Raw genomic sequence first — 5,732 nt, 5'->3', positions numbered from 1 at the left:
GGCCATCTCTGTAAGAGTCATGTGAGCCCTGATTGGGGAGGATCAATTGAAGTTGAGTTGCACCCGTGAGGTTTGTAGAGCAATCTGAGGGTTTATATGAGAGGGAATTGGTTCTTTGCCGATGATTTCCCTTCAGCCTCTGGAGGTTGCTCTGAACTCTGTTAGCTCTTCTCTCACTTTCTTTTTTCTGCCTGGGTAATAGGAATGGCATCTCCTTTTGTTTCACTGAAACTCTGAATTTATAACCTGGTTTTTGTGGACATGTGGGCTCAAATGAGAGAGGCCCAAGTCCAATCTTTTTTTTTGTGTTATATTTTATTTATTTATTTATTTATCTTTGTTTTTTTTATATTATTATTATTATTATTTTTATTATTATTATTATTATTATTATTATTATTATTTTACTATTTTTTTTATTTTTAATTTTTAATTTATTTATTATTTATTTTTATTTTTATTTTTTATATTTTTATTTTTTATTTTTTAGTAAACAAAAGTAAGAGAAACAATGATGTATAATTCAAGCATGCTTGGTGATCTCAAACCAATCACAAGGAGTCCCATCAAAAGGCAAAGGGAACCAAGATGCTCATGATCCTTGAGGCTATGCAAATGCAATGTTATGATGCCATGAGGGATCTTAGGGTCAAAATTGGGGTCTTACAATTCAAAGCATGCATAATTATCCCATTAATAAGACCAAATACAAATAACAATGTTTAAAGCAATACAGTACTTAGACAAACAAGAATAGATTACAAGAATGTGAAACGGTAAAAATGGCATAATGATCGCCTTCATTGAAAGAAACGGGCCTTCATCTCTTGATTCTTCGTTTGGGAGTTGTTCTGCTCGCTCAGGCCGGTGGGAAGCTTTATCTTCGAGCTTCACTCTGCTCCGCATGCGCCGACATGGTATTTGTCGCGACATTTGGCCTAACTGGCGTGAAAGAAACCGCCTTACTGACAATCAAGTCTTGAACCTTGTGTTTGAAGGCCTTACAATTCTCCACTGTGTGCCTCAGGGCCCCATGTGATACTCGCAGTGAGCATTGGCGTCATATCCTGGAGGATAGGGTGGAGTTGCAGGTGTTAGCTCCTTCAAAACAATTGATCCATCCTTTAGCTAGTAGGGGAAGATCTTGTTATACGGTATTGGCAAAGGATCGAAATGTCTTTCTAGCCTCCTTGCCCTCTGCTGGTTAGGTTGACGTTGTTGTGGAGCACGTTGCTGTTGATTCTGGTGTGGCTGCTGGTAAGTTGGCTGTTGATACGGCTGCTGATATGGTTGTTGATATGGTTGCTGGTATGGTGGCTGATATGGTGTTGGGATAACAGCGGCAACCTGGTGGTAAGGTACAGGAACATACAGATGCGCCCTATATCCTCCTCCTCCCATTATGGCATTGGTCTGACCTTGTGGCTTCTTTGGGAGATTGGGATAGGGTTTCTTCATCCCACATGAAGCATTGGCGACGCAAGGTAGCTTTCCCTTCCTGATCTGGCTCTCGATTCGTTCTCCCACGGAGACAACCTTAGCAAAAGTTGGGAAGCTGGATCCTACCATTTTCTCCATATATTAAGTATGAGGATTCCCCATAAACATATCAATTAGCTTCTTATCAAGGAGAGGAGGTTGGACACGAGCTGCTAGCTCTCTCCAACGCTGGGCGTATTCCTTGAACGACTCATTATTGAATTGAGTCATGTCTTGCAGTTGGGTGCGATTGGGTGATAAATCAGTGTTGTATTGATAATGCCTAAGGAAGGCTTCAGCAAGGTCTCTCCATGACTGGACCTGTCTTCTTTCTAGTTGCATATACCACTCCAAGGATGCCCCACTAAGGCTATCTTGGAAGTAGTGAATCAAGAGTTGATCATTGCTGATGTGGGCAACCATCTTGCGACAGTAAGCTCTAAGATGAGTTCTACGACAATTGATCCCTTTATACTTGTCGAAGTCTGGGATTTTGAATTTCTGCGGAATCACCAAACCTGGCACCAAGCACATATCAACGGCGTCTAAACCGGGAGTAGTCTGAACCTCCAAGGACTTGAGTTTTTCTTCCAAAACGTGGAGTCTCTCAACAGCTGGGTCTAGGAGACCTCCAACAACAAGGTTGGTGGGTTGTGGCATGAAGAAGGCATCATACGAATCTTCATCACCCATCATAGATCCATGTCGAGCAGGCGTAGCAGAATGCTCATGGGGGTTCATGTTGACCATGGGAATAGGAATAAGGATAGGTCCTCTTTTAGGATGGACATGATTACCATCAAGGTTAGTTACTTCAGGGATGCTAAGCGATGGCGATCCAAATTGAGCAGCAACTCTTCTGGCTTCGGCGCTAGTCTCAACATCTTTCTCCTTCTGGGCTAGGAGCAACATGGTCTCAAGCAGACGGTCCATCTTAGCCTGCATGGAGTCAATGTCTGTCCTCATCGAAACTTGGTTTGCTTCAAGTTGTTCAAGTGTCATCTTGTAGTTGCGGCGTGTCTCATACCGGTATCGAGTAGTCAACATTATGGGACAAATGGTAGAATATGGTGTAAGTTTTTGTTTCTGGAAGATGAGATGTAATGCATGTTGATGATATGCAAATGCATGCAATTCTGCCATGTTTTTCCCAAAGGAATACAAATACTTAAGATTATTCACACGTCGGATACATCAGGATAACTGGAAGAAGTACAGGTTTCTCTGATTAGAAATTCCCAAAGGTAGGTTCTAAAGTTATGTTTCCAAGGAAGGAACTTAGACTCACGGATCATGTTCAAAACTTCCTCGCAATAATGGGCTAGCCACATCGTGATGGGAGTTCTTAACTAGTCTAATCTAAGTGGGATTCTCGTATTGTTCGAACAGGGTGTAGACCCTTCGGTTCAATACTACATAATCGCCAATCATGAAAACAAAACTTGGGTTTAAGGCGAGGTCCCCAGAGTCACGGATCGTATTTAAAATTTCCCCACAATAATGGGCTAGCCACATTGTGATGGAAACTCCAAATACATCTACTCTAGGTGGAGTCGTCGTATTGTCCCAATGAGGTGTACACCCCTCAATTCAATACTACACAACTCCGGGTTCTGAGTTTTTCTCGAAGCTCGGGTATGGAGCTTATCTTACAGCATACACCATGCCCCATATCATAGCATCATGACAGATCACATACAACACAAATAATCATAATAAGATATAGAGAAGCGACATGAAGAAAGGAATATCTCTTAACAGTCATAGCAAAATCAGACTAAACTAGGCTAGACTCTCTCTTGCTTGGAGCAGGGTCCCCAGCAGAGTCGTCATCTGTCGCACCTCAAAAAATGAGATCCCTCACGATGGACGCGGAAAATATCGTTCGAACAGAGTCGCCACCGAACTTTATTTATTCCAATGAAGGAATAGAAAAATATCGATAAAACCTTTAAGAGAAATGGAATAATGGTCGTCGCAACCATATTCGGGTTCGGGAGTCGATTACGCAAGGGGAAGGTATTAGTACCCCCTCACGTCCGTTGTACTCAACGGGAACCTTTTAGTCCAATTTGCTATTTGAATGTTAGTTGAATGTTATTCGCTTTCTTTGAGTAATTAGAATTGATAATGGAGATGGATGAAGACCTCAGAAGGAGAAAATGGAGGTTTTTTAATTAGTGTGCTTGCGAAGATACAACAATCTCCTGCCTACGTATCCTTATGGTGCAATAAGGAAATCTAAGCATTCGTAGTTCGGGGACTACAATTGGTTGGTGTTTTTTAACGAACGACTGTGTAGCTCGCGTTCTAAAGGCTAAACGTTGGTTTGTCTACTTTCGGGGAGGCTTAAGCACTGGTTTATTGTGCGCATTAGAAAGGATTAACAATGTTCTTTTCGAAAAGAGTTTTGGTCACGTGGGGTGACAAGTTGAGTTAATATGTTTGATGTTTTGTTTGGTTTGTTTCGGTCGCACGGGGGCGAGAAGTCAGGTTTAGTATGTTTGAGGTGTATTTGAAGAACGACGAAAGATTGAGCAATGTGGTGCACACCAATCGTTCAATTCTTTCGAGGAATAATAAGGCGATCACCTTCTACTCCCTTTTTCGTACGAATTATTTTTGAAAGTTTGTTTGCGGAAATCGAATATGCATGGTGGTGAGGCGTACGCCTCCCACTTGCTTATTCAAAGAATAATGAGGCATGCGCCACTTATTCCTTTATCCAAATTTATTTAAAGTATTTTGATCGGAAGTCGAAACAAAATCGAGCAATATGGCGAGCGCCAATCGATCAATTATTCAAGAGATGGTGAGGCAAACGCCTCCCATCCTTTATCATCCGATATTTAATTACAAAAATAATATATTCAGGTATTGTAATTGGTTTGGAAAAATAATTGGAATTATGTACGATTAAGGTTTTAATTGGATGACAAAACTTGAGCAATGTGGCGAGCGCCAATCGTTTGAGTACTCGAGGAATAGTGAAGTGAACGCTTACTATACCCTTTTCATCTAATGCTTATAAAAGAAATATATTTTTAAGTATCACACTAGTTTAGGAGGATGATTTGTATTCGTAAGTTTTTTAGGATTTTAATTGAATGACGAATATTCAAGCAATGTAGCGAACGCCAATTATTCGAATACTCGAGAAATAGTGAAGCGAACACCTCCCATTCTCCTTTTCATATAAAATTTAAATTATATAAAAGGATGGAGTTTTTAGAAATTGTATTTAATTTGGAAAAAATGATTTGAATTTGTATTTGGTAAGGTTTTAGGGTTTTAATTAAATAACGAAAATTCGAGCAATGTGGCGAACGCCAATTATTCGAATAATCGAGAGATAGTGAAGCGGACGCTTACTATTCTCCTTTTCATTCAAAAATAAAATTAAATAGTTTTTTAGAGTATATTAGTTAAAATATGTTGAATTTGATTTTTTTAGAATTAATATGTTTTGAGAAAGATTATTTAGTATCGGACCGATGTCAAACTTATTTTTAAAAAATAAGGTAAATCATTTGTTAACATTAATAATCAATCCATTATTTGTAATATCCTAATGAGATAAAGAATGAGTCAAAGATAATAATCGAAACTAGGCTAACAGACATTTCTACTTATTATTATTTAGTCATGGTCATTTTGATTAATGTGATTAAAAGATAATACACATACCAAAGGCCATTAGTCCGAATAATCGGGAAATAAGAGCAAAAAATAAAATAATGAAGTCCTTAAAATAAAACATCCCAAAAAACAGTAATGGGCCATAAGGCCCAAAACAAAACATCACATAAAGAAGAAAATTTTACCTTGTACCCCTACAGTTAGCCCCATACCCCTACAAAAATTTTAAAATTCTCATTCTACCTTTAATTGGTTTTAACCAATTTACCATTTCATTTTTACCATTCAGTTGAAAATTTCAGAAATTACACTTTCACACCCCTCGCACCGAAACTCCTGCAAAAAGACTTCCGGTATGTATTTTTCCCAAACCGGAAGACTTCAAGAATGAGTTCCGGAACACATAAATCAATGAACCGGAACACTTCATGAAAGAGTTCCGGTTCAATTAAATTTTTTTTACAAAACCGGAACACTTCTTGAAAGAGTTCCGGTGAACAAATTTATACATACCGGACCTCTTTGGAGAAGTGTTCCGGTATGTATTATATGCGTTCCGGAAGTCTTTCAAGAAGTCTTCCGGTTCGCTTTTTTTTTTTTTTATTTTTTTTATT

Source organism: Lathyrus oleraceus, chromosome 3, assembly GCF_024323335.1.
Source record: "Lathyrus oleraceus cultivar Zhongwan6 chromosome 3, CAAS_Psat_ZW6_1.0, whole genome shotgun sequence".
Classification (NCBI taxonomy): domain Eukaryota; kingdom Viridiplantae; phylum Streptophyta; class Magnoliopsida; order Fabales; family Fabaceae; genus Lathyrus; species Lathyrus oleraceus.
The sequence above is the reverse complement of the archived record's forward strand: the minus strand, read 5'-3'. Positions refer to the sequence as shown.